The sequence below is a fragment of the Mesocricetus auratus genome, unplaced genomic scaffold (genome assembly GCF_017639785.1).
Source record: "Mesocricetus auratus isolate SY011 unplaced genomic scaffold, BCM_Maur_2.0 Super-Scaffold_100010, whole genome shotgun sequence".
Classification (NCBI taxonomy): Eukaryota; Metazoa; Chordata; class Mammalia; order Rodentia; family Cricetidae; genus Mesocricetus; species Mesocricetus auratus.
The window spans coordinates 62,605,406-62,622,547 of record NW_024429194.1 but is presented as its reverse complement, the minus strand read 5'-3'; the positions used below and the strand labels follow the sequence as shown (position 1 = coordinate 62,622,547).

The 17,142-nt window shown below is 54.3% G+C and overlaps 1 non-coding gene across 1 annotated transcript; it reads left to right on the top strand.

The window, feature by feature from the left end:
* The first annotated feature begins 12,462 nt into the window (after positions 1–12,462).
* LOC121143025 lies at positions 12,463–12,569 on the top strand. The gene has a single exon (XR_005880162.1). It is a non-coding gene; the product is annotated as a U6 spliceosomal RNA (small nuclear RNA).
* Positions 12,570–17,142: the final 4,573 nt, after the last annotated feature.

The following is a 17,142-nucleotide window of genomic DNA, read 5'->3' as shown; positions in this document are numbered from 1 at the left end:
AGGTAACTGGACTGCCACTACCTGCCACTGCCCCTCTGCTTCCCGAGAGGGTTTAGGTGGGGGCCTGTGGGTCACAGAATACTCCCCCTGTCCCTATAGATCCAGAGCCTAGCTCCAGAGGGCCAAGCCGCTTTCCTGCATTCAACCTCCTAAAAGTTAGCCAACCTCTGTAGCTCGTGGCCCTGTGAGGAAGTTCCTCCTGGTACCTAGCTTACATCTTTCCTGGTTCTGTTTTCGAAGCCTAGCAGAGCCGAGCTCTAGTGCTCTGAAGAATAATAGCTTTTAGTCCTGCATGGGGGAGTGGATGTGGGAAGAGACTGGAGAGGAGGGAAAGGAAGACTGAGGACAAGGAGGGGAGCCCCAGGAGAACAGGAATGAGGAGGCAGCATCCACCACCTCCTCCCTCCGTTGCAGTTGAAATGGAGGAGGGTAGACAACTGGAAGGACTTACACGGACTGAGACATGGGAGGAATTCTGGGATAGGAGAATGAAATCAAAGTCTGCATGGGTCTGGCAGCGTCCTGGTGCGGGCCCCTCGGCGGCAGCTGTAGGGGCAGGAGTTGGGGTGACCCGAGGTGCAAAGAAGCTCTGTGTGCCGGCATCGCAGGGGTCCTCAGCACCAGCGGAGAAGAGGAAAAAGCCTGGCCCCAGAGCCCCCTTGTGGCCACTCAAGGCAGGACGGACGGCGCCGCCTGGCACCCAGACTGGCCCTGAGGCCTGGGCAGCTGCGGTGTGAGGCCCGCATCTGGCCAGTCCCAAGCGGAGGACGCAGCTTAACGCCTTGGGTTCTCATAGCTACCAGACCTTGGCACATCCTCCGTTGGGCTTCAATTTCCTCTTCCACCCGAAGAGATCAAATTTATTTTGGATGATTCCCACGTAGGAAGGCATACCTGGACCCCAGCCCTGGGGGGAGAGACTGAGGCTGGGAAAGCCTCTGGCCTCAGACTCGTTGCAATCCTCCTATTTTCGTCAACTGATGAGATTATCAAGTGGAACTACCATATCTGGCCTACTGTGTTAAGACTTCAGCACATGGGCCAGGCGGTCAGGGGTGGCGCACGCCTTTAATCCCAGGAGAGGCTGGCCAGCCTCTGTGAGTCCAAGGCAAGTCTGGTCTACAGAGTGAGTTCCAAAACATCAGGGCTAAACAGAAAAACTGTCTCAAAAAAACAGAACAAACAACAGCAACCAAAAGACTTTGGCATGTGGTGAGGGTAAACAGGGGTGCAATGGGCTCCTCTCCTCCCTACCTCTCCCCTGCTGAGATATTTGCAGGGTCCTGGGAGCCCTTATAGTGAATCACAAAGAGACCCTGAAGACTCAAGCCCCCCTGCAATGCTTTCCAGGCAGGGTGGTCTGAAAGTGATCTGCTCAGCACCATGTGGGTGTGGTGGTGGTCAGTCAGGCCGGCCTGGGGACACAAGAACACAGCAGGAGGCCAGGGACCCTCAAGAGGCAGGCGGCACCCCCTTGTCCCATGCTCTCTCTCCACACACTCAGCCAGGTCTAGGGTCAGGGCGGAGCAGAGCCCGGAGACAGAAGCTCTGGGTGAGAATCTCTCGGGCATGCCCAGCCTCCCAACACTACGGAACCCACAGGCACGACCCCACACTCAAGTCTCTCCACACATGTGACTCTCCCAGCTAGTCCTGAGGTGATGATGGGGAGCACGGAAGTCCTAGGACCCAGAGAGACAGAGGGCAAGGGCAGGGTGCCGGCAGCATGGGTGGGCCCCGAGGAGACCACTACTAGCTTTGACCGCTTATGATGGAAGCCAAGGATCCTTACAGTGTGGAAAGTGAGTAACAAGAAGAAACTGGGGGTGAGGGAGCTTTAACCCAGAGGCCAGTTTCCTCCTGGACACACCCTCTTCAGGACTACTCTCCTAGGCTATTTGGAAGTTCTTCCAGATATCTAACCTAGAGGGCTTCACTGTGGAGATTATGTCAGCTTTACTTGTTTTAAGCCACAGGAACCACTTTGGAACTCTTAAGACGAAAGAGAGGTAAATACAAGGAGAAGGAAGGACACAGGGTGGCACCAGACAGAGCTGTGACAGTCAGGGAGATGCCTCTGGCTGTCTTCTTCCCCTTTGAGGGATGAATCTGGACGTGGGCTGCTTTGGAGGAGAGACTTGAGACAGACCACAGGGAGGACTTCCCAGAAAGGGCTCATGGTGACATTCTCTGGAAATACATTAGCTAATTAAAAACTAAACATGACACTGACAAAGAGGACAGGAGATGGGAAAGGAAGAGTTGTGTCCATCAGAAAAAGAGGAATGAGGCAGGCGTTGGTGGCGCACGCCTTTAATCCCAGCGCTCTGGAGGCAGAGACAGGCAGATCTCTGTAAGTTCAAGGCCACCCTGGTCTCCAGAGTAGGTTCCAGGACAACCTCCAAAACAATACAGAGAAACCCTATCTCGAAAAACCAAAAAATAAAAAATAAAAAGAGGAATGAACACACGCAGCAGAGAGAAGGCCACAGACAAGTCATGGCCGTACTTCAGATGGAAACAGCTAGGGATGGCCCCTGCTGTCCTGAGGTGCCTAAGAGCTCCCACACTGGCTTCCCCACGTGGACTGACCAGAGCATCAGTGCCGAAGGTGCGCTTGCTAACTCAGGCATTAGGGGGTTCAGAGGCCTGTGCCTCCCTGTGCTAACCCTCAGAACCCCAGGATCACGGTCTTAATCTCCCCCACACCTCTGATTATGTCACCCTAGACCCACTCATGTGGCCTTGAGCTGACACAGGAAGGGAAACATGACCAGGTCCCCAAGCTGACCTCCACCTGCCAAAGATGGAACATTCACTGTCCCGGTCCAGAGACCCTGATCTAGCTCCTAGTTCCGGTCATGGGGCCCCTGTCCAGCTCCCTCCTTTCCATCCCAGAAACAGAGTCTTGGCCCTATCTGAGTCAAGCCAGGCATCTGTAGTACAGGAAGGGCTCCCAGACACTGGAGTGGAATGTTATCAGGATCTGGAAAAGCCGGGGGACATCTGTTGGCTTCCAGAGATTGGAGGTCATCCTGGGTCTCAGTTCTCCCTCAGCTGGACTGACCGATTCTGCACTTAGCTTTCAAAGTTAACTGGCCAGCTGCATGCCAGGCTAGTGCATGACGGATCCTGACGCTGCCCTGGGGAGCAGGGCAGGGAGAACTCTGGGGAGTGGGACTGTGGCCCCCCAGCCAAGTCAGGGAGCAGTCCAAGGGCCTGGTGGCTGCATTCCCTTCCCAGCCTGGGTGTAACCCTCCCTCTCTCCCTGAGAGATGCCTCCTCAGCCTGGCAGCCCTGCGGCTCTACTGCCAGAAGTGGGTACAGGCCTCATTCTGGTCAGGGTTAGCCGGAGGGCCTGAGCGGTGCTTCCGGGAAGACTGCCCATTGCCATTCAGAGCCACACTTACAGCAGGTCCAGGCAGGCGGGGAACATGAGGCCTAGAGCCCTGCCCGACTGGGAAGCTGAGGGATGAGAGGAAATGCCCAGGCTGAGAGGGGACAGACAACAAGCATCTGAAAATGTGGAGGAAGCAGAGGAAGAGACCAAGACCCAAGAGGATGGAAGGAGGACACTGCTTCCAGCGACCTCAGTGTCAGCCTCACCCGGGTGCTCGTCTTCCCAGAATACCAGGGCCCTCCCCTAAACAACAGAGATGCCGGGCTGAGTCCCAGAATCCAGTGTGTGTGTGTGTGTGTGTGTGTGTGTGTGTGTGTGTGTGTGTGTGCATGCATCTGTCTGTCTGACTGCGGGTTTCCTGCATGTGACTCTGTGTACCACCTTATGAGGACCAGAAAGGGTGTCAGATCCCCTGTAACTGGAGTTACAGATGGGTGTAAGCAGCCGTGTGGGTGCTGAGAATTGAACCTGGGTCCTCTGGAAGAGCAGTCCTAGGAATCCAGGTTTTGTTTCTGAATCTACTTCACTGCGGCCTGTGACTTTGGTAAAGACAGACCGTGGAGTAACTTGGAGCCAGACAACCAGGTTGGGAGGTTTGGCCCCATCCCTGCCCCGCCCCATCCCCTCTGCTTATTGATTGAAGCTTCCATTCATTCACCCCTCTGCAAAATGCTTCACAGGCTCTCGCAATAATGAGTGAGAAGTGCTTGGCGTCCCGTGAGCATCCCAGAGGGTACCTTGGTCAATCGCCAAGCGGTGGCATCACTGTGCGGAACACACTATGGTTGGAACTTGGTGCTCAGTTAGGACAGCCTGGTTACTGGATGGCTGTGTGATTTCAGGCTAGACCCTCGACCTTTCTGAGCCTTGATGTCTCGTGTATAGAGGGTGAGTGGTCGAAATGCCTCCCTTGTGGGGCTATTGAGGGACAGAGTAATTAAATGATCTGATGTGTGTGGCAATCATCTCTGTACAAATGTCAGCTATAATAATGGTAGGAATAATAGGGGCTTTTAGGCTGAGGATAAGTACAGTGCTTGCCCAGCATGTATGAGTTCCTAGACATAGCTTCCACCATAGGCATAGTGGTTAATACCACATAGTGGGTATTACCTCATGGGTCATACCAGCACTTGGGGTGTGGAGGCAGGAGATCTGGAAGCAGAAGGACCGGAGTCTAGACATGAGCTTCTGATCTAAAAAAAGAGTATATATATATATATATATTTCTTCCTTTTTAGGTTTTTTTCAAAACTGGGTCTCATTATGTGGCTCTGGCTATCCTGGAATACACCATGTAGACCAGGCTAGCCTGGGACCCACAGAGATCCACCTGTCTCTGCCTCCCAAGTGCTGGGATTAAAGGCATGTGCCACTTCCTGCAATAGGGTTTGCAGTTTTATTACCAGATGTCCTGCCCTGCTCCAAACACCAGGAATCTTGGGAAGCAAGTGCTCTGCCTTCATGAAACAGGTCACCTAGGCCATAAGGAAAACACCAGGGCAGAGGTAGAAGAGCTTGTTAGAGCTGGTAGGACAGCAGGAGCACCCTCAGCAGGCACCCTGGAGTGGGCTCCCGGTTTGAGCTTCTGCAGGAGCCGGGCACAGCTGCTTCTTACTCATTACTGACTACATCAGTAACCGTAGTGGAAATGGACACACAGCAAGCAGCTTGACCTCTCCCAGCCTCGGCTACCTCATCTCTAGACTAAGGGACTGAACCACCAGACAACCGGAGTCCCCTCTGACCGTAGTAGGATGATGATTTGGTAATTGGCACACACATGACCTCTGTGCATGTCGCCTGGGTTATAGTGGAGAAAAGCACTCTTTCCTATCTCACATTCGTGCATTCGTACACACAGAGGTTCAGATGGAAAACATTAACCTGACCTTGCCGTTCGAACGCCCTGGTCTCCCTTTTGCTCTCCTCAATATTGCCACGCAGTGCCGGGTTAGCTGACACACTGTATCTGGGTGCCACAGGCCGGGCGTCTGCTGCCCCCTGCTGGCCAAGCGCGGCGTGGCAGCCTGGGCCATAAGGAGCTAGGCTGGGGGCCTGGCCTGGTGGCAGGTAGTAGGTTGTCCACCTTACCCCATCCTTAGGCTCACCCTATCCAACCGCTTCCTTCCTGGATCCCGGGAAGGACTGTGAGAGAAGAGGGCGCTCCTCCTCTCACCATCATCTGTCTACAGAAAAGAAATCAGGGCATTTAAATCAGTGGAATTACAAACGAGTGAATAATTGAAATGTGAACCAGGCCCTGTCCTCGTGCTTTGTGGACCTGAGGGATGTGGGCGCAGTGGTCCCGGTTTCACAGGGAAGGGGCGAAAGGCGGAGAAGCCCGAAGCTCCACAGGCAGCAGACACAAATGGGGACCTTGCTCCTGGGAAAGAACACGGAGGGTCTGGGAGACAGACACGTGACCGACATCTCCAGACTACCGTCTGGAGGGCTGCAGGCTGGGGGAGGGAAGGGGGCGGGCTCCCCTTTGACCCCAGGGCCCCAAAGATGTTATCAGCCAGACCCCGCGGAAAATCCTTCCAGGATCCCTGCGCATTCCAGCCTCGGCCCCGGCTAGTTTTACAGCCACCCGCAGCCCGGACGCTGTTTATGGCTGCCCCATTCTCCAGCCCTTGTCTCCAGGCCCCAAAGGCATCTGGCCAGGCCAGGAGGCTTGGGAGGGGAGGGGGTCCCCGCCCAGTTCTCCTTTGAACCCTGCTGGGCGCCGGAAGGAAGAGGCTGGGACGTGGGGCCTGCTGGCTGCTCGCTGAGCTGGCGGGGGCAGGACCCCCCATGCAGGGCCACCTAGCACCACCTGAGAGGCCCTGCTAGCTCCGCTGTGTGACCTTGGGCGCGTGGTTTAACCTCCCCTGGCTTTAGTTCATTCTTCCGAGAAAGGAAATCATAGCTCCTCACGGTTCTTTTGAGAATGTGACATGTCAGGTACAAACTTCCTGCCTCGAATTATAGCTGATATGATTAGCTTTATGGAGTCTGTAAATAAGGCAAAGAACCATAGATTCCCTCCGCGTTCAGCAGCCCTACAAACGTTCTGCTGACCCTACTGTCAAGCTCGTTAGTCTCCCGAGGCGGACCTTCAGCTCCCCTCTGCACCTTTCTCCCGTACTTGCGTGCGCGTTGCCCTCTGCTGGCAGTGCGGAGAACTGCACTGTGCCACGGACAGTCCGGGAACCCGGGGCTGGAAGGGGGTTCCTCTCCAGGTTCCCAGACGTCCTGGAATCTGCAAAAGAGTCACGGATGTGCAGACAAGCGAGGTTTGGGTGTAGGAATCGGGTTCTAGGGGAAATCTTGGACAGGTGGAGCGGCGCCCTTGAGGAAGGGCTGCAAGAGCACCAAGTACTTCCTTAGCTCAGCAGAGGGAGCAAGAGCTTTTTTCTGAGATGCCCCCTGACTAAGGAAGAACTGGGAGCAAGGACAACTGTAGCTACAGGAAGGTCTGTGACACCACTGGAGACCTGGGGACTTGGAGTCCTAGTGACAGGGTCACCAGAGATGTGGAGCAAGCCCTACCCCCCATGCATCCCTCACCCCACTCCCCCCCAACCTCAGTGCACACAGTAGGTTAGGGATGGGAAGAGAATCTACCTATTAGCAGGATGCTCCGAGCAGCTCTGTCTCTGAAGACAGCAACTCCTAGCTAGAAGTGAATGCCAAAGCCGGCCAACCTGGCCTTCAACACCCGTCACTCTCGGCCTTCCTGCTCACCTGCAAGCCAGGGCAGAGGCACTGGGCAGGAAGCACTACGTGTTATGTGAGACAGTGTGGCCCCAGGCCCTGAACCTCCTACTGCTTCCCACCCAGGCTACCGTGTGCCAGCTCAGAGGAGATACTGGGTGACCCCAGAAAACGGGGTGTCATGCAAGCTCAAGGGAATTGGGGTGGTAGACCTTTCTTGAAAGCCAAGGTCTATATATCCTTCAGTAATGTCAGAGTCTACAGGGCTGTGCCCCACCCCACCCCCACCCTCCCTGATGTCTGCCCTGCCCTCTCCACTCCCTTTCCCACCAACTGCCCAACCATCCCCTCCCACACCACCACTCCAGCTACCAAGAATTCCAAACAAGAGGCTGGGATCCAGGCCCTGTTTATGTCATGGCAAGCTCTGTCCCGCCAGAAACTGCCCACCTCTGACCCCCCGGCCCTACCCCCAGGGCTCTGCTACAAGAAACATTGAGCAGGGATGGGTGGACAGGCCTTCCCTGTCTGAGGCTGGAGACAAACTGTTTCTCCAATATTAGCCTGAGCCCCAGACAGGTGAGCCTGGCATGGGAACCTCTTTTCCAGCTCACTGGGGAGCGAGCAGGTTGGAGGTATCCTGCTTCTCAGTGAGCCTGAGTCCCAGCCGCCCCCTCCACAGCCCACCCACCTCCCTGAGCTGCAGTCTGGCCTGTCAGAACAGCCTCCCTCACTCATAAGTAAACACAGTTCAAGGGACAGAGCCTGAACCCCCCCCCTCAGGACAGCTGCCCTGGGCAGGTTGTAAACCAGGCAGGTCTACTATAAATACAAAGTAGGGACCTCCATAAACAGAAAGGGAGGGCGGCCCCAGCAGAGGCTCCTGGTGCAGGGAAAGGAGGCACCATAGGGCCTGAAGTCAGGAGAGATGGGGTGACACAGCAGTGACTGTCCAGGCCATCACCTCACCAACGGTCCATCATCTCACACACGCCAACCCCATGGGGCAGTGACAGAGTCCCAGGAAGTATCTAGGGAGTGACATGAAGAGCCCAGCCTGGCTGCTAATGTCAGGACAGAGGTCCTGGGAGCAGAGAGTGAAAACGAGTGTCTAGCAGGGAGTCCCCAGGCATCATGCTGGAGGGGCAGGTTCTCAACTCCGAGGTGAAAAGTCAGTCTGCCTGGAGAGCCTCCTTCCTCCCTTTGCCCTGTCCACCTAACCTCTCCTCTCTGTATCCTTCATCCTCTCTCATCTGGGGCTGGCATCCAACACATTGGGTTCTAAAAGATTGTTTCATTACTTTAGAGTATGAGTGTTTTTACCTGCATGGATGTCTGTATGCTGCATGCACGCCTGCTGCTCTCAGAAGCCAGAGGAGGGCATTGGATTCCCCGAGACCGGAGTTCTAGAGATGAAGTTACAGAGCGTCGTGAACAACCGTGTGCCGGGAATTGAACCTGGATCGCCTAGAAAACAGCAAGTGTCCTTACCCTCCGAGCTATTGCTTCATCAGAGCATTGTTTTCAGGTCAAAACTTGGAGCCAATACAATCATCCATTTCACTTGTCCATGATCAGTCAGGACCTGTGTATGTGGTCCTACCCCCCCACGTGACCTCAGAAAGCCAAAGGAAAGGGCAAAGGGACCCAAGCAGAGCCCTGTGTCCACGTTCACGCCTGGGTGTGAGGGAGAGAAGAGATGGGGCAATGTGAATCTCCCACATCTCCTAGGCCCGGAGAAGGCACAGAGGCAGGCAGACCTCACAACCATGACCCGATTCTCCACTGCCCCATCCCCCGACTAATTGCTATTCATAGGACACAGCTGGGTGATTAATGGCCTGATTAATAATTACTCAGGCTAATAAAATAATTAATTAATTTGGCAAGCCATTATTTATCAGGCTGTCCTCAACCTGAAACTCAGAAACTAGGAGTTTGGGAATCTCCCCCTCCGGGCTCTTTCAAAAACACAGTCTTTAACAGAGTGGGTGGTGGGTGGGGGTTTCTCGCTCCATCACAAGACTCTTCCCAGGTGGAAGAGGGAAGGACTTTGAGAATACAGACAGAGGATAGAGATGAAACTACAGCAACCCCACGCTGGGGAAAGAGCTGACTTGTAGGTGAGGGACTTCAACAGGGCCAAGAGCCCTGCCTCTGGGCGCCCAGGCTTGGACAGTTCTGTATTCTCCCTAGCACATGACTGATGATACCAGTTTCAACAAATGATCTTTATCTCTCCTTTTGTTTCCCAAATTTATGATTCTGTCCCCAAGCCTCAGCCCACATGAGTGAAGACTTGGTGGGACCCAAGAACTACCAGGGAGACATCTGGACTCTGCAGAGAGCAAGGCCACCGTCCATCTGGAACTGGACTCTGCGGCACCCTCAGATTTGAGTTTCCAGTAAAACCAGAGAAATAGGACTGCCAATATCTTGGGAGGTAAAGATGGAGGCAGAACCTACTTCAGGAGTGACTTGTCCCATTGTCTTATAGGCAGGAAGAGGCCACACTCGAGGCCTAGAGACCACACCTGAGTCATGTGGTCCCCTTGGGTGCTTGAGTGAGAGAGCTTAGGAGGACCCCAGCAATGCTAAGTGTGTAAAAGAACTCCATCTTGTTCTAGATGGAAGCAGGAAAACCAGAATAACAGATCATGCCTAGGGGTAAAAGCCTCAAAAAAAAGGGGGGGGGGATGCTTCTACAATTCGTGTAGCCTAGGGTGGTGGTGCAGCACCAGGGAGCTGGAGGCACAGGATCAGTTCAAAGCCAGACTGGGCTACAAGTTAGAGGCCTCGATGAACCGACTCCATGGGAAGGAAAACCTCCGGAGTGGACCTTTAAAGTGGCCTTTATGGACAGGAATTACTAGTGCAGACTACAAGCCATAGCCAAGGTTGTTGACGAACAGGACAAGTGGGAAAGTGTGCGTGGGAGGCGGCCGAGTGGCCTCAGGCAGGGCCGAGGTGGCCAGAGTGCTGTCGTTTCCTGTGGGCAGTGTGGAGGTGGGAGAGTTGCCCGCCGGTTTGTGGAAGGCATCTCTAGCAAATGGGGAAGAGAGCTGGTCCATTGGACTCCAAGCCTCCACAGTGGACGGGAAGCCTCGGCGTCAGGCTGCCGAGGGTCCCCACTCTCCTGGTCTCCAACGGCTGAAGAACCAGGAGCTCTGTTCTTAAATCTTCCCACACCTCTGATGGATGGAGAGGAGCCAGGCGGCTGACCACCAGGGAGCACCGGCGGCCTGCAGTGGCGCCGGCGTTGCGGCCAGCAGAGGGCGCGCGGGAGACGCGCCGCCAAGAGCAAGGCCTCCCACTCACGGGTGCCCCCTGCCGGACACCTGCGCCCGTGTCACCCGCCTGGAGGGGTCGCGCGAGGAGCTTGGAGACCCTACTACGTGCTTCTGAACTGCGACCACCCAGGGCGCCCAGCGCGGAGCAGGGGCGGGGCGCAGGGCCACCTGGGCGTCCCAGTGGGCGGCCACTGTGTTAGCACCTGGTTTTCTCCCGTGAACTTCCTCCCTCTGCCTCGCCCTTGGCAGTGTTTCCCACCTCTCCTCCCTCCACCAGTTTCCATTATGAGGGGGTTTCAGGTTACAGTCAATCTCATCTTCAGCCCTTCACCCCGAACATCCAGGGCTGACTCAGTTGGGGAGTCTTTGCAACTGCAGCCAAATCTTACAAGCCACACACTGGAGAAAGTGGCTGCCTCGGTTTCCTTCCCACGCTCCCTTTCCCTAGTCACAACTTCATTGCCCTCCTGGAAAAGCCTCCCCTCCCCATCTTGCATTCCGTTCGCCTTTTGTCAACCATGCCACTCAACGCTGCTTCTGATCGCCCCCCACTTCCGTCTAATTTCCTATCTCCTCTGCCTCCTCGGCTGCGCCAACACCCGAGCCCCACGAAGCTGGGCGCGTGGATGGCCCCAGTTTCCCTGTGGCTCCCTCCCGCGTCCTCAGGCTCAGGGAACCCGCTCCTCCCATGACGTGGGTAGGGGAGCTGAAGGTCGTGGGCGGCTGGGCGCAGCCGCGGGGGAGCTGGGAGGGAGGTGCGCCGTGGGCTGCCTGTGCCACGGCGGGCGGCGGGCGGGGGTAGTGGTGCTGCGAGTCCCGCACCCGGTCCGCACCAGCGCAGGGCGAGCGAGTTCCCATTCTTAGCGCAAGGAAGACCCCGTGTGGCCGTTGTGGGAGGTGCAGATCAGGGAGAGCCGCAAGGAGCCAGACTCGATTCGGGGTCCTTTCCCGGGGTACGGACTCATTCTCCGACATCCTCAGCAGGTCAGTGCACCCCGGAAACCTTCAGCCTGTTCACACACACTCAACACACAACCACCTTAACTTGCAGGAGAAATAAAGTAGGAACAGCAAGTGTGATTGTGGTTAGACTTTCAGAAGGACTTCACATAGGGAGGCAGGAGTCTCAATGAAGGAGGGGTGGAGGACAGACCTTCAATCCGGACGTCTCCTGGTCCAGGGAAGAGAGTGGGACTATGAAGGGATTGCTACCGCCTAACCTACCTAGTTTGCCCCACCTGCTTGTACAGGAACAGACTCAGCTAACAGGCGGTGGGGACATTCCTCCATGGCCGGGGCCGGCTCTTTGCCTGAGTGTGTGGGAGCCCAGGTCACTGGGAATGGTCACCCGATAAACAGAACTGGGGCCATGCACCCCACACACACGCCCTAACTTTTCCAAGCAAGAGAGGTGACAACGCCGCTCCATCCCCCATCCTTTGACTCAGCCTTGTCGTCGTGTCATTTGCATACATTTGCATACCCAGCTGCGCACAGCTGCCTTCGGTTGCGGGCCATCAATTCGCGGTAGGCGGGTGGCACGACCGGGCGAATGGGCACCCCCAGGGGCAGGCTCCGTGTGCCCCGACTGCCGCCGCCGCCACCGGCTCGCGCCACCTTCTGGGCATCCGTCTGCCTCACCCAGACACAGGCCGACGACACCCGAGTTTAGATGCCAGACACCACCACTGAGTCTTCCAAGATAGCCTGTGCTTGCTCTGATGGTTATCCTACTGAAATGGGGTGCATGCGTCTAGGGTAGCCCTCAAACTCCAGGGACTGCCCAGAATTTCGAACAAAGATTATGGTGTCTGCTCTGGCTGCCATTCGCCTTCCGCTAGCAGCCCTGTGCGGCTTTGTCACCCACTGTCAAGGGACCGCAGACTCCCTGCACTGCTTGGATTCCTCTCACGCCGCCTGCCTTCCTCAGCTCAGGAGCTGCCGCCCTCTTGTCTCCTGGTCAGAGTTGGTGGTATGGGCCTGTAATCCAAGCTGCTCGCAGATTGAAACAAAAGGCTCACAAATTCAAAGCAAGTCTGGGCAATGGAGAAAGACCCCATTAAAAATAAATTTGTGCTCACCTCAGCAGCACATACACTAAAACTGGAATGACACAGAGAAGATTAGCATGGCCCCTGCACAAAGATGAAATGCAAATTGGTGAATCGTTCCATATTTTTTGAACAAGTGCCAGTGCAGTCAGGAATACACACAGAAACCCTGCCTCGAAAAAAAACTAGTAATAAGCTGGGCGGTGGTGATGCACACCTTTAACTCCAGCACTCCGGAGGCAGAGGCAGGTGGATCTCTGTGAGTTCGAGGCCAACCTGGTCTACAGTGTGAGTTCCAGGGCAGCCTCCAAAACAATACAGAGAAACCCTGTCTTGAAATACCCCCCCAAAAAAGAAAAAAATAATTAAAAAAACTGTCTCAGGCTCAGGTAGCACTTGGGAGACAGAGGCAGGTGGATCTCTGTGAGTTCAAGGTCAGCCTGTTCTACAGAGCAAGCTCCAGGACAGTCAGGGCTACACAGAGAAACCCTGTCTTGAACTCCCTCATCCCCCCAAATTACCTCAGATGTTAGCTGACACCTGTAACCCTAGCACTCCGGAGGCTGAGGCAAGAGGATTATCTTGAGTTTCATTTCAATCTGGGCTACATGGTGAATTCCAGGCCACTCAGAGTTACATAGCAGGGCCCTGTCAGAATAATAATAATTAATAAATTTATTGTTATTGCTGTTTTCTGTTTGTTTGTTTGTTTTCTCTGTATTGCTTTGGAGCCTGGCCTGGAACTCGCTCCATAGACCAGGCTAGTCTCAAACTCACAGATTCGCCTGCCTCTGCCTCCCTGCTGGGATTAAAGCCCAGCTTAAAGCTTATTTTTAAAGGCTGGGGATGTAGTTCAGTGGTAGAGCTCTTACCTAGCATATGCAAAGCACTGGGTTCTCTCTACAGAAGGGATCTCACACCTCAAGATAAAATGAGCTTCCTTTCGCCATCCTCCCTCAGGCAGCAAGGCCTTTTCTCAGGCTCTGCAGAGACATTTAGTCACTTGCACTCCCCAGATTGTGAGCTCTATACAGACAGGAACTGTGTCTGCTCTTTGCTGTGTCCTACTTTGGTTCACAAGTCTGGAGCTCCAGGGACACTCTGAGACAGTGGATGGTGAATTTGCCAGTGAAGCCGAATCCTTTCAGGTACCAATGCTTAGCGCACGCAGACACCCCAAGGTCATCTAGGCAGCCTCAAGGATAACGGGGAAACCCACATAGGAGACCCTCCCTCCTATGAGCCCTGACCTCACTCAGTTCTCCAAGCCACCACTCCACCCCACCCACCCCGTCCCACCCCGCCCCACGCCACTCTGCACCCAAGACTTGAGGTGAGAAACCTGGGCCATGGGAAGCTCCAGACTGGGCCAGGGGCCGTGGTTCCAACTCTGGTGCGGCTGGGCCGCGGAAGCAAAGCCTCTTCCTCTGAAGCTGACCCTGGGCTACTAATGGGAATGACCCTGGTAGACCCCACTCAGCCAGAGAATGCAGTTCTTACTGCATGTGCGAAAGGGAGGGTTCCCAGAATCCAGGTGGGGGTAAAGGCCGTCGCTTGCTCCCGTGCCCGTGGGGAGGAGAACACGTCCCTGACCACCCTGGCATTGGGCTTGAGCTCTGCCAGCATCCAGCCGGGTTGGAACTCCACCGAGGGTCCAGGTGGTGCCTGCTCCCGTACTGAGCTGACCTGCATGCGATTTCCACCGTGGCTGCCAGGGGGCAGCACGAAACCCCAAATCACCTCGTGCTGCCTGACACCACCATTCTCAGGACTGGCAGGCCCAGCTGCTGTGTTCTCCTAGTGGCTCAACCGCTTCTCATAGTGGTCACAGGCCCTAAAATTGTGGCCGGAGGCTATCTCCTCTGGGAAAGGAGCTTCCACGGGGAGTCCTGCCAGAAACAAGCCTGGCTCGGATATAGGTGACCTAGGCGGCTCAGTTTCCTCTGATCTCTGGGCTGAAGTGCCTGCATCACCTGGGAAGGATACGAATGTTCCAGGCTGACAGGAGTAATAAATGAGAAGCATTTGAAATGATGGATATGTTAATTTGATAAAATTATCTCATACTTTATATACTTTGTTACTTTGAACCTTATAAATAATTTATACAAGCTGGGCAGTGGTGGCGCACGCCTTTAATCCCAACACTTGGGAGGCAGAGGCAGTCGAATCTCTGTGAATTCGAGGCCAGCCTGGTCAACAGAGCAAGTTTCAGGACACCCAGGGCTATTACACAGAGAAAAACCTGTCTCGAAAAAACAATAAAAAAATTCTGATTACAATAAAAATAATAAAGCATCCTAGGGAAAATGAAAGCATGAGTCAGTACTTAAACTGAGCCCCCAGGATGGTTGGTGTGATGTCATACAGCCTGTGCAGCAACAAAAGCAACATACTTGTGTTTCGGGGGTGCTAGGGGTAGTGCAGCCTGACCTCATTGTTTAACAATCCTGCCCAGAGCTTAAGCTGTTCAGGGCTTTGGTGCTGACAGAAGAAGTCACCTCTGAGTTTATACTGCCCACCCTCTCCCAACCTACTCACCCTGACATTTTCTGTGCCCTGGGCTCCTCACCTTAATATCCTTCCAGACTGTACTGCCCCTGGAACGCTCTGGCTCGTGCCTGCAGTTTACTGCCTCTGCGTAGCATGGCTAGTTTTATGTGGTGCTGAGGACCAAACCCAGGGCCTTGTACTTGCCAGTATTGTAGCAACTGAGCCGAATCCCAGCTCCCTCTTTCCTCCTTACTCCTACTTCTCCCGGGCCTTCTCAGAGCAGAGGACTTGAGGGCCTACACTAAGGCGCTAAGGTGGGGTTTGTTTAGGGACAGAAGTGCAAGGAGAGGAGCTACGAGAGAAAGCTGTCCTTTTTCCATAATGACAGCTCCTCTTCACTGGGAAAGAAAGCCCTCCTAAGTAGTAACCCGAGCACTGCCCACTCACTTTCATGTTTTGAGCTTTCCAGGCATCTGCTTCCTGCCCATGTCCACTAAAGGCCTCTACTTAGACTAGCTGGAATTTAAAGCAGTCAAGTAAGCAATCCTTCCCTCCAACTCACCCACACCTGGATGCTCCATTTCCTTGCAAGGGACCCAGAGTTGTTGGGAAGAACCTGAAGTGTCACTTGGCCCCCAAGCAAGACCTCTACTAGGGATTTGGTACCCTTCCCTGTGGACACCTGAACTGGCAGGTACTTGCCCCTTCCCTCATCCCCTTTCTGGGATGTCTAAAGCAGGCCTGGAGGTTGAGGGGACCCAGGCTCCCCAATCTCCTCACACTAGGGTATAAGTTAAAGCCATTAGAGATTCACAGGGGCCCCTAAAATTACCTATGTCTTCATCAGGTATCTAGGAAGCTCATGGAGTTGAGAGGGTCCTGTCTCAGAACAGGGCAGGTGCTGAGGGGTTCATCACCCAGAGCTCTTTGTGAATGATGTTCTAGCTCCTGTGTTTGTAGGGAGGGAGGGTAAAGACACAGAAGCCCACGTGTGCACCTAACACAGGCGTCCTCCCCCCTTGAATGTGTTTGGTACTCATACCACATCTGATTTCGCTAAATTTCCCACCCCTGCCTCCCCCCCCCCCGTTTTATTCATCTGCTCATTTTCACAGGGGCAAGTCTGTTTCTCTCTCACTCCTCCTCCCCAGGCTTGTACTTTGGTCCCCAGGCTATGCTGACCCAGCTCTTTAATCCATGCCCCCGACTCACTCCTCTTGCTTGAGGTTTGAGAAGGGGAGGGAGGGGAGGGAATGGGATGCTAGGGACATAGCTCAACTGGTGGTGAACTTGCTTTTGCCAAGCTTGCACAAGGCCCCAACAGCATAAAACCAGGTATGGTGGTGTATACCTAGAATCCCAGCACTTGGGAGAGATCAGACATTCGAGCTCACTCTTGGCTACACAAAGTTTTGAGCCGCCGCCACCACCACCACCACCCCCCCTCCCCTGGGCACCAGGTTTCCAGTTGCCTACATGCTCCCAAGGCTGATGAATGGGACATTTTTATGGATATGGCAAATGGAACAAATGTTTCAGAGAGAAACTAGGCACGGTGGTACATGCCTGTATTCTCAACATTCAGGAGTCTAAGGCCAAAGAATAAGAGGTCAAGGCCACCCTAGGCTACATAGTAAGATCCAGTCTCAAAAAACTTGTTTTTCATAGAGTCCAACAGTTTTATGACTTCCAGTCTTATGGCAACCCCTGACCTGAGATGGCACCGACCCAAAGGTTATGAAATTCTCATAAGTGGCCATTATTGCACTGAAGAGATGCTTCAGTGGTTATGAACCCTTGCTTCTTGTCTTTGTTTTTGCTTTTTTTTTTTTTTCCGAGACAGGGTTTCTCTGTGGCTTTGGAGGCTGTCCTGGAACTAGCTCTGTAGACCAGGCTGGTCTCACTCACACAGATCCACCTGCCTCTGCCTATGCAGTGCTGGGATTAAATGAGTGTGCCACCATTGCCTGGCTTAAAAAATTATTGTAAAGTGGTCATTATTTGGGGTGGGGTGGGACAGTGCTGAAGACAGAACCCAGAGCTGCATGCATGCTTAGGCATATGCGGCTCCATTGAGCTAGTCCTCCAGCCCTGACAGGTCTTTCAAGGTCAAGAATGCCTGCTTTACACACCATTGCTGAATAAGGACAGCTGAAGCAGACACCCTAATTCCCAGGATGCAATTTCCCCTTCATTAGAGTCCAAAGTG